The 18,320-nt window shown below is 50.6% G+C and overlaps 1 protein-coding gene and 1 long non-coding RNA gene across 2 annotated transcripts in view; one reads left to right on the top strand and one right to left on the bottom strand.

Moving 5' to 3' along the window:
• Window positions 1-10,564, top strand: part of LOC138566176 (uncharacterized) — a 73,886-nt gene extending 63,322 nt beyond the window's left edge. The window contains exon 2 of the long non-coding RNA XR_011301858.1: window positions 10,356-10,564. This is a non-coding gene — a long non-coding RNA (uncharacterized lncRNA). The remainder of the gene's footprint in view (window positions 1-10,355) is intronic.
• Window positions 1-18,320, bottom strand: part of LOC138566175 (zinc finger protein 84-like) — an 89,508-nt gene that overhangs the window by 34,058 nt on the left and 37,130 nt on the right. The window lies entirely within an intron of this gene.

Genomic DNA, 18,320 nt, shown 5'->3' with positions numbered 1-18,320 from the left:
GGTAAGTACCTTTGGATTTGACAGACCGGTGTTGTGAAACAAAGACGTTACCGGGGGTTGTTACGCAATCACTTTTTGACAGTAATGACAGTTCGGTCTTACGAAAGAAAAGCGTACTCGCGAGAAGAAATCTTACCGTAGTCAAACACACTTAGCACATGAATTAACACAAGAAAATTGGGGATAAAAATCATAGGCAATACTTTTGTCAAGGCAGATAGAATCAAAAACACTTTCTAAAACGTATATAAAAGTCAATAGGCCTGCGCCAGTGTCAATGGGACAGGGGTTCTGTTGTCGAGGATCACAAGGTTAGAACAGTTCACGATTAGAGATTGCCAGGAGTACTTCGATATTGTCAAAAGGGAAGCGAATGTTATAAGAGGGAAGGAAGGGGGGCGTGGCCTGAGCCGATGGCGAGCGGAGGCTGATTCGCCGAGCTCCGGCCGAGATGCCGTTTCCGAATCTTTTTTCTCCGGCTTAAGTGGGACAGCAGCCCGCTGAGAAGTACGCAGCGGTGCGTGAAGCGATCCCGCACAAAACCTGCTCGAGAGGTCGGAATCTCCGGCCCCCTGGACGGCAGCGCAGGTCTTGGAACGCGCTCCCTCCCCCTGCCGCGCCTGGATCCAAGATGGCGCCCCACACGGCTTAGCGGGGCCTCCGCGCGGAGTACCCCGCCAGCACATTCGGCTGGGAACACTGAGGAGGAGTACCGCAGCGGAGCTGGCCTCCTTGCAATATCCGACTGTGGTCGGCACCAGACCCTCGCCCTTCTCCCCCCTCACCACGCCGGAAGGCTCCGGTCGACACTACGTGCCGGAGTCTAGCACAGCGAGAGCCGCTGTATCCCCGGAGCTCCACCGCGGCACAATCCACATCCCGGAGACGGCGGTGAGGGTCTCCACGCAACTTCCTCCTCCCCGCCGGCGACCTACCAAAATAAGCACACGAGGACGGGATCACGCGGGGGCATCACCGGCCTCTGCCCCCCGGGCCCACATCCATCTACAACGAGGCGGACCCGGAGGAGCAGCGGCTGCTGGGTCGCTGTGATACGCCACCTTACCCAGAGGATCGGATTCCGCTCAGAAACCGGGGACGAGCCCTGGGAAACGAGGTGAGTCAAGCCACGGAACAACTGTGAGTTCGGCCCCTGTTGCTCTCCCCAACCACAGCCTGCATTATCTCCGCGGCTGGGCCACCCAATTGGACTCACACACCAAGAGGTGACAACTCCTGCCCTAAGCGCTCCAACACTATCACCCCCGAGTCCAGGGGCAGCGACATAGGCGCCAAGGTAGCGGATAAAGCATCTGAACGCACAGTGGAATACATTACTCCAGAGCGCTGCGCCCCGGACAGCTCCTAACCACTGACAATAATAATCTTTCAGGGCACAGCCCACTCTAGAACTCCATTCCAGGCCACATAAGCGAGTGGCCCTGACTCCTACCCCACCAGTTTCAGGGCTCCAGGGCAACCGCTATTGCTCCTTTAACATGGCCGCTAAAAACAAAACCAGAGCTGCCACCATGGACTCCTTTGTCTCAGCCCGGGCAAAGACTCCCACCCAAGCCAGGGCAGCTCCACCGAAATCATTTGCTCGCACGAGACGGAGCCCAATGATAATCACTCCCAGATAATGGACGCTATTGCCTCATTAAAGACTCATATAGACTCCAAGATAGATGAGTTCAAAATAGACATACAACTCATTCGCCAGGATGCCCGCAACTTAACGGAGAGGGTGACGGCCATGGAGAAATCTACAGAGGAAAAGTCCGGGGCCACAGCGGCCCTACAATCCGAAGTCTCGAACCTGAAAAGGAAGGTCGCATTCCTAGAAGAAAGGGCAGAGGAAGCCGAAGGTCGGGCTAGACGGGGGAACATCAGGATCCTGGGTATCCCAGAGGGGAATGAAGGCCTGAATACTACGTCCTATGTTGAAACCCTGCTGCTACAGGAGATTGGGGCCGGCAAGTTGACCCAGGGATTTGCGGTGGAGAGGGCGCATAGGTCCCTCCAGAAACGACCTCCCCCCGGCTCACATCCACGGCCAATAATAGCCAAGATACTAAATTTCCAAGACAGAGAAACTATATTAAGATACTCCAGGGAAACAGGCCCTATCGTACAGGGCGACTCTAAGATTTCCATATACCCTGACTATACCCAGAAAGTGCAGAGGGCGAGGAACTCGTTTGTTCCGATTAAAGCAAGGCTTCGCCAACTGAACCTTAAATACAGGTTGCTGTACCCGTCCCGCCTGAAAGTCATCCACAAAGGGCGAGCAATATTTCTCGAAAACCCGGAAGCAGCCAATATGTGGCTAGAGGACAACGACCTTGCCGACGGTGGGGATAACCCAGGAGAGGAAGACTGAACCCCGGGGGAGGAAAACTGGACCCCAGGGACCCTCCGCACCACCCACACATGAAGCATAAACAGCCGGACCCAAGAAGGTAATCCAATTAACAGTATATCGTATGGAAACGACCCTCGTTCGGCCTCGCCGCCTACAGCAGCCCCACCCCCAGCGGAAGATCCAACCGGGCTAGTTCGATCTTTTTTGCCCGACCCAACTCGCGCTCGATTCCCGGATGGGTTTAGACGGCGCGGGAGCGCCTGAGCACCGCGACAGAGTTGTAGTCGCTGGGCGCACCAGTTTGAGTTATGTTATTAGTTTAGTTAGTTTCGTAGTCTTCGTCCCATTGATGCTTGAAAATATCGAGATGGTCACAAGATATGCTCCAGGAATTGACGAATCAGAGGTCCATCGCCTACAGCCTACCAACCACGCTTTGATGCCGCGCCAGGCCACCGTAGTTGTCCCGCACGACAAACCCAGAACACTGAACCAATGGCATCACAACTCAATGTGATGACATGGAACGTAAGGGGAATGGGCTCGTACCTCAGGAGGAACCGCATACAGTCTTATCTGAGGAGGAAGAAAGTCTCGATTGCGATGTTACAGGAGACGCACCTCACCGAGGACGCTCTGTCCAAATTGGCAGACCGATGGGAAGGGACAGTGAGGGGATCCCCATACTCCAAATACGCAAGGGGTGTGCTAATATGGATAAACCCGAATGTGCCTTTCCAGTTACACGGATGTGAATCTGATAAGGACGGAAGATACGTAATAATGTGGGGAACTATAGAACAGACCCCGATCTGCTTGGCTAACACATACTTCCCACAACATGGAATCCCGTCTTACCTCAGTACACTGAGTCCCAAGCTGGCACATCACCGAGACAGAACCTTCATATGGGGAGGAGATTTTAATTGTGTCATGGATACAACTATGGACAGATCACTCCCTCCCCCCCAATCAAGCAATCCCGCAACCCGTACCATGGCGGAGACACTGGACCAACTCAATCTAGTGGACATCTGGAGGATACAACACCCAGCTGACAGGATCTACTTGCATTACTCAGCCCCACACAGCGTCTACACAAGAATAGATTATTTGTTAATTGATCGGGACCAGGTCCCGCTGGCGATAGCCACAGAGTACCTGGGGAGATCTATCTCCGATCACTCTCCGTTAACCATGCAATGGCGGCAGAGGGGACCCAGACCCCCGATCCCCATGTGGAGAATGCCTTCCGCGACATTAGAGGACTCACAGTTCAGAGAGGACCTTGCCGAGAGACTAGAGGAGTACGTCGAGATCACCAAAGGATCCGTGTCCACCTGGAGCACACTGTGGGAAGCCATGAAGGTGGTTACCAGAGGAGAAATCATATCAAGAGCTGGTGGCACCCGCAGGCAACTAAAGACGTCACTTGAGGCCCAGGAATCAGAGATCACTCGTCTAGAGTCCACTCCTGACGCCTCCCCAGAGGTCGAAACGAAACTGAAAGCAGCCCGAGAAAAATGTCAGCTCTCCTGGGACAGGCTGGAAAAATTCGACTTTGCCACGTACATCGCTCGATCCCACAGGGAATCAGACAAACCTGGTAGGCTGTTGGCCTGGCTGTGCAGAAGAGAGCACCCTAAACACCTACCAACGGAAATAATAGACACGGAAGGTGCATCCCACAGGACACAGATGGGGATCAACAAAGCATTTGCTGAGTTCTACTCAAAACTATACGCTCATGAAGCCCAGATCCCCACCACAGAAATATTAGATACCCTGGAAGGGATTGGCCTACCCCAAATATCCAGCGAACGGAGGACTGAACTGGACATGGAAATCACTCTCGACGATGTAAGATGGGCCATCAGGTCGCTCGCTACCTGCAAAACCCCTGGCAGCGACGGACTCACACCGGAATTTTATAAAGCATACGAGCCCATCCTCACTCCCATCCTACACGAAGTCTACCAAGAAGCTTACGCAAACGGGATCCTCCCCAACACCATGAGAGAAACTATAATCATCCCCATGCTCAAGCCCCACAAACCGCCCACTGATTGCGACTCATATCGACCCCTGGCCATGCTCAACTACGATAGCAAGATCCTCACCTCAATACTGGCCAGCAGACTTGCTAGAGTGGTGGGGTCTATAATTCACGAAGATCAGAACGGATTTGTTCCAGGGCGCAACACCACAGCTAATTTGAGGAGGCTTCAACACATCATGGCCGAAACTCACGATTCTGAGGAAGACCTAGCGATATTGTCGCTTGACGCCATTAAGGCCTTCGACTCCATCTACTGGGAGTGGCTGGTGGAGGCCTTGCGGGCTTTTGGCTTCGGAAATGGCTTCATCAGATGGGTCCAGGTTCTCTACAACTCCCCAGTGGCCAGGGTCAAGACAGGCGGAATAGTCTCAGAACCTTGGGAAATACAGAGGGGCACGAGACAAGGATGCCCACTTTCGCCCATGCTGTACATATTGGGACTGGAACCGATTGCCATATACTTCCGTCAACAGCTTTTCGACGCCGGCATCAAGGTGGGCAACGTTTATAACATAATATCATTGTACGCAGATGACGTTCTCCTGTATTTAAAAGACCCCGAGATCAATGCACCGACAACACTGGAGGTACTCGACAACTACGCGAGATACTCTGGAATCCAATTTAGCAGACACAAATCCTCGGCATTCCCCCTGGCCAGATTGAGAGACGTTTTAGCAGAAGACCTCCCAAGTATAGGGATAAAATGGCAACCCGAGAAGTTCAGGTACTTGGGGATTGAAGTCAGCCACACCCCACAGCTCACACATGAGCACAACACAGAAGTCGCTGTCACCAACCTCCGGCGATCTATAAAATTCTGGTCCAAACTCCCACTGGCAATGGTGGGGAGAGCAGCGATTGTCAAGATGATAATCCTCCCCCGCTTCTTGTATTTCTTTGTGAACATTTGCCACTACGTACGGCCTCCCTTCTTCAAGAAATTGGAGGCCATCATCAAGGACTTTTTGTGGGGACCCCACAGGCACAAACTGTCACTAGCTACAAACTTCCAGATCTCCAGCTCTATTACCTGGCTGCCCAGCTCAGTCACATCACCAGGTGGCTGTCGGACGAACCTTCAGCTGAACTGGGGCTACTGAAGCAATCTCACATCAACTTAATTCCCAAGGAAACCCTATGGAGCCCCCTTTGCCGCTCCCCGGAAACCCCTTTAGTTGTGGAGCTTGGCAGACAGATATGGGCCAGGACTTGCTACATTAGGAAGGTGCAACACCCGTACTCTCCAGACCATCCCATGATGGCAGATGTGTGCAAGACGGAGGCAGACCTTACCATAGCAAGGAGGTGGGAGGAAGCTGCAATATATACATGGGGAGACGTGTTTGAAGATGGAGTGTTCAGGGACTTTGAATCGATACAAGATATCGAAGGACTACCCAAAGGCCAGTTCCTCTGGTACCATAGGCTCAAACAAACTGCCAAGAAGCAGTGGCACTCCTGGCCAGAGGAACCTACCTCTGACCCTCTACTACAGGAAATGTATGACCTCTCAGATGGCTGGAGACCGGTCTCCAGGTTGTACAACAAGCTCATCGATAAACCTAACCCTAAGGGAGCGGCGCTGAGGGCAAAATGGGAAGCGGACCTCGTAGCCCCACTCACTGATAAAGAATGGGAAAGAGCATTGATATTCCCCAAGAAAGTGTCAAGAAACTCCAGATTTGGCCAAATACAGCTGAATGTCCTTTACCGAACCTACATGACTCCCCACAGAGTTGCCTTGTTCAACGCGAAGGTCCCACCGGTGTGCCCATGGTGCGGGAACGACAGGGCAGACATGATTCACATGTTCTGGACCTGCACTAAAGCGATGACACTCTGGTCAAAAGCCAAGCAGTCCTGTAGAGACGCCGGAATGGAGAGATATGAATGGTCACCCAGAGAATGCCTACTGGGTACATACCCCAGACCAAGCAAATTCAAACACCTTGTGAAGCTAATGGACATTTCATGTATACTCGTTAAAAGGACCATAGCGATGGCCTGGAAGACACCCGCAGGCCCCAGGCACGAACGTTGGTTAAACGAAATGGCGAGATGGACAGCTGCAGAAACCAGAGCCTGGCAGGAAGGAACTACATCCAATGGGGACGCCACAAGCGGCACCCTGGTCGCCTGGAAGGCTCTTCTGATGGACATGCACTTCGACGCGGACCATAAGCCCCCCTGAACACTTGCAGTGTCTTGTAGTAACAGGTTCCTATCAACACTATGCAGATGTCCCCTGAAACTGTTCCCCTCCACTCTCTGAGAAGTCATACCCTGGACTGAACCACCATCTCGAACCCCACATGCTACATCACATGAAGACTACTGTTGTTTAAGTTGTTTTTCCTTTTGTTTACTTTAATCCATAAGTTTGTATTATCTCACTTTTATCATAAAACCAATAAAATACTTTGAAAAAAAAAAAAATAAGAGGGAAGGAAGATGAGGGCAAGCCTTAGGTGAGGAGAAAAGGGTTCACCCCTATTTCCTCGAAGCTGGAAACAGTACCTTATTCGTATGAAGAAAAGCTGGTGCTACGGCAGTTGTTCCTGGTAGTTCCTACAGACTCACAGTTCGTGGAGCTTCAGTCGTGGGGACAAGAAGGACGACGTCTGGAGCGATCTGCACTACCCAGGGATGAAGCCAGCAGCAGCAAAGCGACAGTGAATATAAGGTGCGCTCCTTTAAAACAGAAGGGGCTCTTCAGATGGCTATCCGGACAACTACAGCTATGTGCAGCGATTTCGACCAAGAAGAGGATCCTCTGGCTGTTGGAGGTGAGCTGATTGGTCCCATCAGGCTCAAGGGAAGAAGACTCCGGACTGGATCTTCTCTGTTGTTGAAGGGTAGATAGCTCAGGACTGCAGCAGGGCTTCACCAGGACTTGGGAGTTGCAGCAGCCGTCGTCTTCTCCGCTTCTTCTTCAGTTCTTGTAGTTCCAGTGGTGACTCTGACTTCCAGCCCAAGAGTCCTGCCTTTTATGCGAAAATCCCCCATTCACACAGCCTGGCTGTCAATCACACAGCAGGGGGGTTGTCCAGCCCAGACACCTCCTCTAGCCAATGGACACAAAGTGCGACCCCTCCCTCACATTCAGGCCCCCTAGACACCCAGACGCCAAAGGAGGGCTTCTGGACAGAAGCCCGCCAAAGTTCGGCGAACAAAGAAGGCAAACTTGGTTTGCCGTGCAAAGTAAAACACAAGAAGGACATTAACAAAAAGAAATGGCGACTAAACCCGACAGGAGCCTAAATAAAAAGTATTTGGTCAAGTGGGTTTATGTTGGGGCTAATATAATAGCCTAAAACAGTACCACGTTTATATAGTATAATCGCGGTAGAAAAGTTAGGGTAGATACCACTGCCACCAGCCAAGTCTAAATGTTAAGAGAGCAAAACAAAGCTCAAAGAGGAACAGACAGAAAGGGGTAGGAATTAACCCTTTCCAGTACTCCATGTAAGATGGGGTGTACTGGGTCTGTAATTTAAAGTGGCTACATAAAGTTAATGGCAACTTTACCTGTTTCTGGGGGTCAGTAGTCAGCCCCAGAAAAATGGAGTCATTGGAATGTCTTAGAGACAACCCTGTGTTACTGCACTGAGGGTGCTGTGTAACACACACAACAATTGAGGCTCATGGAGTGGTGTGCTCCAGAGCCCAAGATCAAACAAGCAGTAGAAATACACATGGCAAAACAAATGTAAGAGTGGGAAAAAGGTTCACACTCTTAACAAGTGAAAAAATAAACTCCAGAAATCCAGCAAAGCTGCTGGGGGACTCACTAGGTGAGCGAAATTAGCCATAGAATGAGAATTCTCCCTAACAAGGCACGGCACAGGAGCCCCACACGTCGAGGAAGAAGAGCTTCTGTAATGAGGAACTCGACATCCTTGTGGACTACGTGTTGGAGCATGAACGTGGCATGCTTGTGCAGGCAGGGAGCACACACATGCCTGCTCAGCGTGGGGCCACTGGCAGCCCGTCACGGATCGTATAAACGCCATGGGCCATGAGAGGCGCACTCCTCAGGAGGTATTCAAGCGTTGGAATGACCTCCGATGCAGAGCCAAGGATAAATTGGGTGCCGCCTACGCTGCTACTCTGGTGACTGGAGGTGGGACACAGCCAGAGGAGGAGGAGGAACTCCCTCCATATGAAGAGATTGTCAGTGATCTCATTGATATGGAGCAGATCCAAGGCGTGGGAGACCTTCCAATTTAGGATAAAATGTCCAGTGAGTGGTGATGCGTGTGTGTTCAGGACATGTGTATGATGCTTGGATGAAGTGTCATGATTGTTTTGCAGTTATGCCTACATTTACATGTCTGCCATTGGTTGACCGTGTCATGGTGGACTGTTATGTCCTTGTTGTCATGCAGGCTGCATACAGACGATGTGCTGCACACCGAGCCAATACTCATTACCACTCCTGCTCACTCATTCCATGTCACACTCTGTCCAGCCTCTCTTGGCCCTCTTCCAGCTACAACCGGTTATGGCATATTGTCTGTGATGATCTTCCTATGCCCACTCGCATTCTCTCCTCACATCTTTTGACGTCTCTGATAGGTTACCCTGCCAGATGTACCTCTTCAGGAGGTATTCTCCCTAAGCTCCTTCCCCTAGCAGCTCACTGGGCCTCATTACACGGTAGGCGGTAAGGGTTTACCGGTACCGGTAAGGGCACCGGTACCGGTAAACCCTTACCGCCTTACTACGAGGTCCCTTTGCGGGACCCGACCTTAACGGCTGGTTTTACCAGCCGTTAAGGAACGGGCCCGCAAAGGGACCCTGGTGCTAATTACGGTACCGCAATTTGCGGTACCGTAATTAGCGCCTTCCCCATTCCCATTGAGCCCTATGGGGGCAAAAATGGGAATGGGGAAGTGCCTTGGTGAATGGGGAATTACCGCCCCCGCTCACCTTGGAGTAGAGCGGTAATTCCGCCATCCACCAAGGCGGACAGGGTAAAATACAGGTGGCAACCATGGCGCTAACAGCGCCATGGTTACCGCCTACCGTGTAATGAGGCCCACTGTCTCCAGGGGACTGGTCATTCCTATGCTGGGCTATATCGACAGACTATACAGAAAGGTCTGTGCTTCTACTCTTTTACCTCTGCAACTCACCCAGGACGGGACTGTGTGAATGGTCATTTTGTTTTGGGGCCAGGTATCTCCCTAGCACTGGCTCCCAGGTACCACCCGCACATGGGGGGTATTTACTATATCCCTCCAACCCACTGACAACACTTTACACCTGATTCATGCACTTGCCCTTACACTGCCGTCAGCCCGCAACTTTGCATTTCCAGGTTATGTTGTTCGAGTGTACATTGAGCACATTCCCATGTACTGCAATGGCCCCCTCCGACTTCCAAACCCAGGTCTCCACTTCTACATGCCTATTCACTTGCGTTATGTCAATGTGACCTGGACTCATGGAATCGGTGTGCCTGCCTTCACTCTGTTCCACCACCCTAGCATTGTAGCACCGTGTGACAGTTGTGTTTTTGGTAATTGTTATTTCCATATCATGTCATGTCACAAGCTTTGTACATGGATCAGGGAAAGTAGGCACCAACTTACATTTCATGCTGTTTGACAGTTCAGGCATGGCCATGCAACTGGCTTCTGTGTATTTGCATCACTGATGCTGTTAACTCAACTATGCCTGTCTGGTGCTTGTGTGTGAAGCAGGTGCTATGCGCCATGCACTACATGTGGTGTCATGCCCTTTGACACACATCCATGTCTGCTTTCATGATACCCTTGACTCCCATTCACAATGCGTACATGGCAGAGTTTGTGACCTCACTGACATAGCGGGTTGATGTGTTGCATGACTACATTGTGATACCTATGTGTGTGGGCTATGTTATTTACAAGTGTCTTCATGTATTTTTCTGTCCATGTGCAGGTGATAAGGCACTGGATGCAGAGGATGAGGTGGAGGAGATGCAGGAGAGTGGGCCGCAACCAGGCACCAGTGGAGGACTTGGTGTGGTAGCCCATGACGATCCACTGGTGCTACAGTCCATCCTGGCCATTACTCACTGTGACTCCGCCTCTGAGGAAACCTATGGCTCTGGTGGTGAATCGGACATGGATTCCTTGGAACTTTCACAGGTGAGTGAATCAACTGTGGGTGCTGGCATATCCCAAACATCTGTAAGGGGGGGGGGGGGCGAGATGGGTGGGAAGACCCCTCACAAGGCCAGTCAGTGTTGGAACATCAGTCTGTGGTGGTTACGGGTGCAAGGCCATGCTCCACAGTATTGGCTCCTGTTCCTGGGACAGCTGTTCAAGGGAGGGATACAGTCCTGCAGCCACTGACAGCGCCAGCACATCAATAGCCAGGTTTCCTTGGGCCCAGCAGGCGTGGGGCCCGCCAACCCGGTGGCCGTGTGCCAACAGTTATAATGTGTGGGAGCAATCCATGTATTCTGTTGCACAACAACAGGGGGCTTCATATGAGATGTTGGCTCAGGGCATGGATAGGGTGGCCAATTCCATTCTCCCATCCAGAAAGACAGATTGAGCTCCAGCAGCAAGCAGTGTGGTCCACATGCTACTCACACATGCTCCACATGCAGGCCAGCAACAGGTGCCGACGGGCAGAACTGTGGTCTCTGCGCAAAGCCATGGCTGCAGAGGGTCGGGCAGGCAGGGCTGCCCTGAAGGAAGAGTCTAGTTCATTGCGAGTTGCACTGGCTGCACTCGAGGCAGCACGCAGTAGACGCTCAGAAGAGCAGATGCAACAGTTGACACACACCAGATCTGTGGAACAGCGAGCCAACTGTGAGGTGTTGCAAGCAGAACCGCGTGCATCCCGTGACGTGGAGCAAACGGAACTGCGTGCATCCAGTGAGGTGTTGCATGCAGACATCCGTGCCATCATGTTGCAGATGCGAACATCTCAGTCCCGCATGGCCGCTGCCATGGAGGACCAGACCAGGGCTATATGTGGTCTACCTCCATTACCACTGACGCCTTCTATTGCTATACCAGATGGTGGCGACAGCAGCAACAGCTCTCCATGATACATTGTAGCCATGCGGAAACGAACCCATGGAGGGTTTTTTTTCTTTTTTATTCTCAACATCAACACATGTTGGTGTTGAGGTGCACCCTGTCCCTCCACCCTTCTGGGTGCACCCTCCCCCCTGGTCTACTATGGCCATTTTTCATTTTAAAAAAATCATCTTTTTATTGTGCATTTATGTGAGTGTGTTGGTTTGTGTGGCATCTGAGGGCATCCGCTGTAGGTTCCAGCTGGGCCCATACAGGCTTGTCTCATGTTGGTTCACTCCTTGTTTGTGCCTCAGGGTCCAGACACATATGCGACTCCTGCTTTCCATGGGCTTGCAAGGAGTGCAGCATGTGAAAGTAACTTACACAGAGGCATTGAGGTACTGTTTTAACCTGTGGGCAGTCTCAAGTCCAATCTGTGTATACACCCCTACTGGGATTCATGATTGTCTAGTGCATGGTTCCCATCCCTTTTTGTTTTGACATTGGGATCCATCATGTTTTCATGTTACATATTAATGTATTCGCTTGCCAGTCTCCATTGTTGTTGTTGGCCTTCCTGCTGTATGCGCTTCCCTGCCCCCTTTAGTACACTACCAATAGAAGGGTGCAATGGGGTTGTTAGGGCACATTGAGGCACTTCTGGTGTTCCGATTGGTGACTCTCAGACATATTCACTGTTGGGTCTGGTGTTTCTGTTATGTTATACTGGCCAATGGATGTTCCTGTGTACATAATTGTTTTGATGTGTGAGAGCGAGTTATTTCAGTACTAGTTCCGTTTTTCGTTGAGCGCTTTCTGATAGCACTGTTGTGTGTTGGCCATTTATGTGTCACTTCTGACGTTGCTTAGCATGGCATGTTGTGGCAACCGGGTGACATGGATTTTGGGAGGGTTTGGGTGACATACCGGCATTTGGATATGTATTTTTTCATGGGGTTGGTGGCATACTGCATCTTCCATGTGTGCCTTTTGTGCACACCAGATTGAGTTAGTTTAAGTTCTAAGGAATGCACACAATGTAGCACTTCCAAGGACAGTTTCTCAGGGTGGTAAGGTTGGGGCAGACGATTGCCCCTTTGGCATCATCGATTGTCACCTGGAATGTGCCAGACCTGTGTGCACTCCACAGGGGTTGGATTTTAGGTGAAAAATTGTGCCACAAGCTGGGTACGGGCAGCCTCACCACATGCCGTTTACACTCCCATGCGCAGCGGGTGTGCATGTGGTTGGGGATGTGGGGGCACCACCTTGTCCACCAGTACGCCCCACAGTGTTGCAACGTTGTGCAGGACACATGCTGCCACAATGAACCTGCACACTACTGGCGGTGCATATAGGAGCACTCCACCAGAGTGGTCAAGGGAGCGAAATCGTGACTTTAGCACTCCAAATGTACGCTCCACTATGCCCCTAGTTGCAATATGTGCTGTGTTGTATCTTACCTGGGGTGGTGTGGTGGGGTTCCGTATTGGCGTCATCATGTAGGGGCTCAGTGGGTAGGCACTGTCCCCTGTGGAGGTGAGATGATTTGTCAGTGGTGTGGTTTAGTCTGTGTGAGGCATGCATGCATTTTCAGGGTCATTTGTACTCACCAACGGGCCATGTGTTGCCATGCCTCCCAGCTTCCAGGGCCCGGTGTAGGGGTGACATTCTGAATATGAAACTATCATGGGTGGACACTGGATAGTTTGCATATACAGAGGTAACGATTCCCTTGGCATCACATATAACCTGCACATTGATGGAATGCCAGTGCTTGCGATTCCGATAGATGTGCTCAGTGGCCCTAAGTGGACGTAGGGCCACATATGTGCAATCAATGGCACCAATCACTTTAGGAAAGTGCGCCACCCCGTAAAAGTCCTGGACCACAGCCTGCCTTTCTGCGGGTGTTCTGGGCATTTATATGTGCTTGCAGACTGAGGGGTGTGCAGTCATGATTGCCAACACCTTGTGAAGGCAGCGTGACCGAGTGGCCTGTGAAACACCCCCAACTATGGCAGTTGTCCGCTGCAATGACCCACTGGCCAAAAAACGGAGTACATTGAGCACCTTTTCCAAGGGGCTCAGTGCTTGAGAGCACAGGGTAGGTGATGTGAGGTCATCTTCCCACTCCCTGACCAGATCTAGGATGATATGAGGTGGGAACCTATACCTGGCCATAGACCTGGTCATCAGGCATCCCAAAAAGGCTGGTCCTGGGTAAAACAAAAATACACATCCTGGCAATCCTCCTCCTCCTGCGGTGTCCCACGATCACTGCTGCAATAAATGGCACATTCATCATAGCTGTATATGCGTGTTTGTGTTTTGCGTGTCTATTTATGCATTGTACCTGTGCGCTGTGGTGCTTATGCCAGCTTTCGCTTGTCGGACGTTTTTCCGGATTAGCGTGTCTTTTCCTGTGCGCCGGTGAACCCTGTTTGATTCCATGAATATGTGTTGTTACCGCGCATATGGGCCACGTAACACCCACATTTACGCTTGTTCCCCATTCCACGAGTTCCGCCCCCTTTTTAGGTGACTGCGCAAGACGGTACACCCCTTTGCTGGGAGTCTCGCGCAAGGCGTTCGTAATGTCGCAGTGACATGTTGGACCCCGCACGGATTCCTCGCAAGTCTCCGTTAAGCCCCGCATATTGTGTTCCATGAATCGGCAAACGGGCGCTTACACGCGTTTTCGCACATAAGTCCCCCTTTTTACGCGCAATTTATTCCATGAATCGGGCAGCCAATGTCCTTGTATTGATTGGTAGAGTTGCTTCAAAGCTTCTCTTTCCTCCATGGCGATATTGTGATGTAGATGGACTCTCCTGGTCTTAAGTTTAGTCCTGGTCTTTAGTTTATAAATCATTTAAGATAATTTCTCAAAAGTCAGTAGATCGCTAGGAATTTGGTTGTCAAGGGGAGAGAAGGAGGACTTAGGGTGCAGCCCGGTGTCTAGTTCTATTTCTCTTTCCTCCTGTTCTTTGAAGAACGTACGTAGCCTGACTGTGTGCAGAAACCAACGGATTTCCAACTCAGTGTTATACCAGTCGGTTTTCGTCATTGGCACAAATGAGAGTCCTTTCGAGAGGACGGAAGGCTGAGCTGGTGGGAGTTCTACTTGAGCTAGATTGCATATTGGTAAAATCAATATGTTCGTTAGTTATTTGAATTGTCTCCTCCGGTATCGTGGTTTCACAAAATAAGTCAGGATGTTATGGCCGGGCTCTCCTTTCCCCACGTTTTTAGCATCGAACAAGGTGGAATTCTGGAGCACAGCACAGTCCTGGGATTCTCTGGTACGAGTTAACAGTTCCTTTTCTCTATATCATACCAGGGCCTTTTGTGCCCAAGTCTCTTCTCATGCAAAGTCTTGCTTCAGAGGGCCTGATATGCCAAAAATATAACAAAACAAAAGTTTCTTCTGTTTATCTTCACATCTGGCGATTATGATTCACCTTTGGATCCCCTTCAGCCGGGCTCTGATCCTTCTCTTATTGACAGTATGTTAGTTTCTACTTCAAATAAAATTGTTTTAGGTTTTCGAGAAGGTATTGGGGGTCATTACGACCCTGGCATTAAGGGTTTAACGGCGCCGTAAAAGGTGTCGGCGCCGTTAAACCCTTAACGCCTGATTATGAGGTCCCTTTTGCTGGACCCGACGTTAACGGCTGGTTTTACCAGCGTTAAAGTAGGGTGCCGCAAAGGGACCTCGGTGCTAATTACGGTACCGCAATTTGCGGTACCGTACTTAGCGCCTTCCCCAGTCCCATTGAGCCATATGGGTCAAAAATAGGAATGGGGAAGGGCCATGGTGAAATGGGGAAATACCGCCCCGCCAACCTTGGAATGGGGCGGTATTTCCCCATTCCACCATGGCGGACTCGTTACAACACCGGCACCAACCATGGTGCTAATAGCACCATGGTTTAGCGCCGGGGTTGTAATGAGGGCCATTGAGTTTTATTGGGTCAGTTGTTTCATACACGTTCGTTGGTTATATTGGTTGTCACTTGTGTGACATACATCCTGATGCGTACATTGTTCTCAATGCAAGTCATGAAGCTTAATGCTTAGGATTTTGAAGTGCTGACACGTGTTTCAACCAATGGTTTTTCTCAAGGCAGTAGTTTGTATTTGGAATTTGCGTGCAGGTCTCTGGATATAAATGTTGGTAGATGGTCGGCTGTATAGCATCCGTTCCCGGTTGCGTGCTGTGTCCTCTGAGGGTCTCGCAGTGATCTGTTAGGTTAAGGCTAAGGCTGGATTCTTGGGGAGAACACCCTGAGGTTTCTCACAATAGCCACTATCCTTTACCATTCCCTACCCCATTTCTACCCCCAGCGTGACCTATGCAACCTTTGGCTAATGCATTAATTTCACGTCAGCCACTACCCACCCCAGCAAAATGTATTCCATTCTACTCAGCAGGCTGGTCTCCACCTCCCTTTACTTACTCATTGGGCCTACCCAAATCCACTCCCTTCCTTCCCAAACGTAATGACACATCTAAGTTATGCACCCTCAGAGTAATGACTACTAGTACCACTACCACACCACCCAGCTCCTTGTACCCTCCCATCCCCTCTGCAGCTTGCACTACTCATAATAGGAACCACTCACGTCACGATGACACTGCAAGCCTCTCCCGCCCCTCACTTATCACCCTTATTGCTAAATCATCCCTCCTCATTAAAACCACTGCTACCACCCTTGCCAGGTTACAAAACTCTGCTCATAACGATCAACCAGCAGCCCACGTACAATCTCCTGCTCCTCTACTAGCAACCTAATTCCCTCGGCACTCCCGAGTACTCCTCTCATCAAGCCAGTCACTAAATCCATTGTTCTACGCGACTTCAACTTGGGCTTCAATGACCCCACTGACGCTTAAGCAGCCTCATTTATCCATTCGCTACATGAACTTCACACAATTAGTCTCATCCCCTACTCATGCTAAAGGGTGGATACTAGATTGGATTCCTACAACCAATACCACTATCGACATCTCCTCCATCAGTCCAGTCCCCTGGTATGGATCATCGCCTAATAGAATTTGATCTCTCTCATGACACACATGTGCCGTACCCCTCTACTCAACCCAACTCCATTCTGGTACGTAACACCCACAAACTCACACATCAGATCCTCAAGCACACGCTCCAGAGCCTACTCCCCCACATGCCACCAGTCAATAACAGACCTGATGATTTAACAAACCTCGACCACCAGAGCCTCTTCCATACCATGGACCAGCATGCCCGCCTTAAAACCTAGAACTCTTAAACCCTGTAACATTTGGTTCACAGAAGAGCTTGTCACACGCCACAGAGGCACAAGAGTGCTAGAGCATCTCTGCAGGAAGCAACCCAATCTTGTAACACCACTAAGTCATACACAAAAGATGTAATCATTCATAGAGCTTCCTCCTACGACACCAGAATCTCCAACGCAAGCTCAAATGCCAAATAATTATTCGCTATTGTGAGGGGTCAGGAATGAGAGGCGGACGCAAAGTTGTCATTCTCTCATTATCAGAAGTGTTTATTAAACAGAAATGGGCTGGATGAACACCTCTCTATCCCTAACCTAAGGAGAGTTCCTCTGACTCTTCCCCATGCATTCACCATCATCTCGCCCTCTTGGTTCTCATACAGTCATCTGCCTCATGCATTCATTATCATCTTCCCCTCTTTATTCTAATACAGTCCCTCTGCTCCATGCATTCACCATCATCTTGCCCTCTTCATCTCATACAGTTCTCTGCCCAATTCATTCACTATCATCTTGCCCTCTTTGTTCTCATACACTCCTATGCCCCATGCATTCACTATCTGCCCTCTTTATTCTCCTATAGTTCTCTGCCCATGCATTCACCATCATCTCACCCTATTTGTTCTCATACAGTCCTCTGCCCCATGCATCCACCATCATCTTGCCCTCTTATTCTCATAGTCCTCCGCTCCAAGCATTCACTATCACCTTCCCCTCTTTATTCTCATACAGTCCTCTTCCCCATGCATCCACCATCATTTTGCCCTCTTTATTCTCATAGTCCTCTGCCCCATGCATTCACCATCATCTCACCCTATTTGTTCTCATACAGTCCTCTGCCCCAGGCATTCACAATCCTCTGCCCCATTCCATACAGTCCTGTGCTCCATGAATTCACTATCATCCTTGAAGCAGTTGTGTACAAGAGCCACTTTGCCACTGGAACCTTCCCTTCCCCCCTGAAGCACTCTTGTGCACCCTCTTCTCACGAAACCCTCAGCCGACCCCTCCTGCCCGGCTAACCATCGCACGATCTCCATCATTCCTTTCCTGTGCAAACTCCTGGAAAAGCTGGCCATCTCCCAGCTTAATCTTCACACTGAATCTGTTAGCTGTCTCCATGACCATCAGTCTGGCTTCAAAGCAGCCAGAAGCATGGAAACTGCTCTCCTGAAAATCTGTGAAGACCTGCTCTCCAAACTTGATTCCAATCTCCCCTCTGTCCTTATCTAACTAGATCTCTCGTCTGCCTTTGACACGGCCAACCATGCCATCCTGCTAAACTGTCTCTCTGATAACCTGGGTATCACTAATCAGGCCCTGGCCTGGCAGACCACGTTCCTCTCTGACGGACCCTCCCAGGTCCAACTTGGGTCCCTCCATTCCTCTATCTCACTCTCTACCTGTGGTGTTCCCTAGTGGTCTAACCTCTCTCCCTGGCTTTCAACCAATACCTGGCACCTCTCGCCCACTGGATTGCCGCTCTCTGCTCCAACTTTCAGTGCTATCCGGATGACACTCAGCACGATTTCAGGCTCCCCTCTACCACCTTTTCTCCTTCTCTCATCTCCGACTGTGTCTGCTATCCAGG

Source organism: Ambystoma mexicanum, chromosome 2p, assembly GCF_040938575.1.
Source record: "Ambystoma mexicanum isolate Mex_15411 chromosome 2p, UKY_AmexF1_1, whole genome shotgun sequence".
NCBI classification, from domain to species: Eukaryota; Metazoa; Chordata; class Amphibia; order Caudata; family Ambystomatidae; genus Ambystoma; species Ambystoma mexicanum.
Note: the sequence above shows the minus strand (reverse complement) of the source record. Positions and strands in the feature narration are given on the sequence as shown.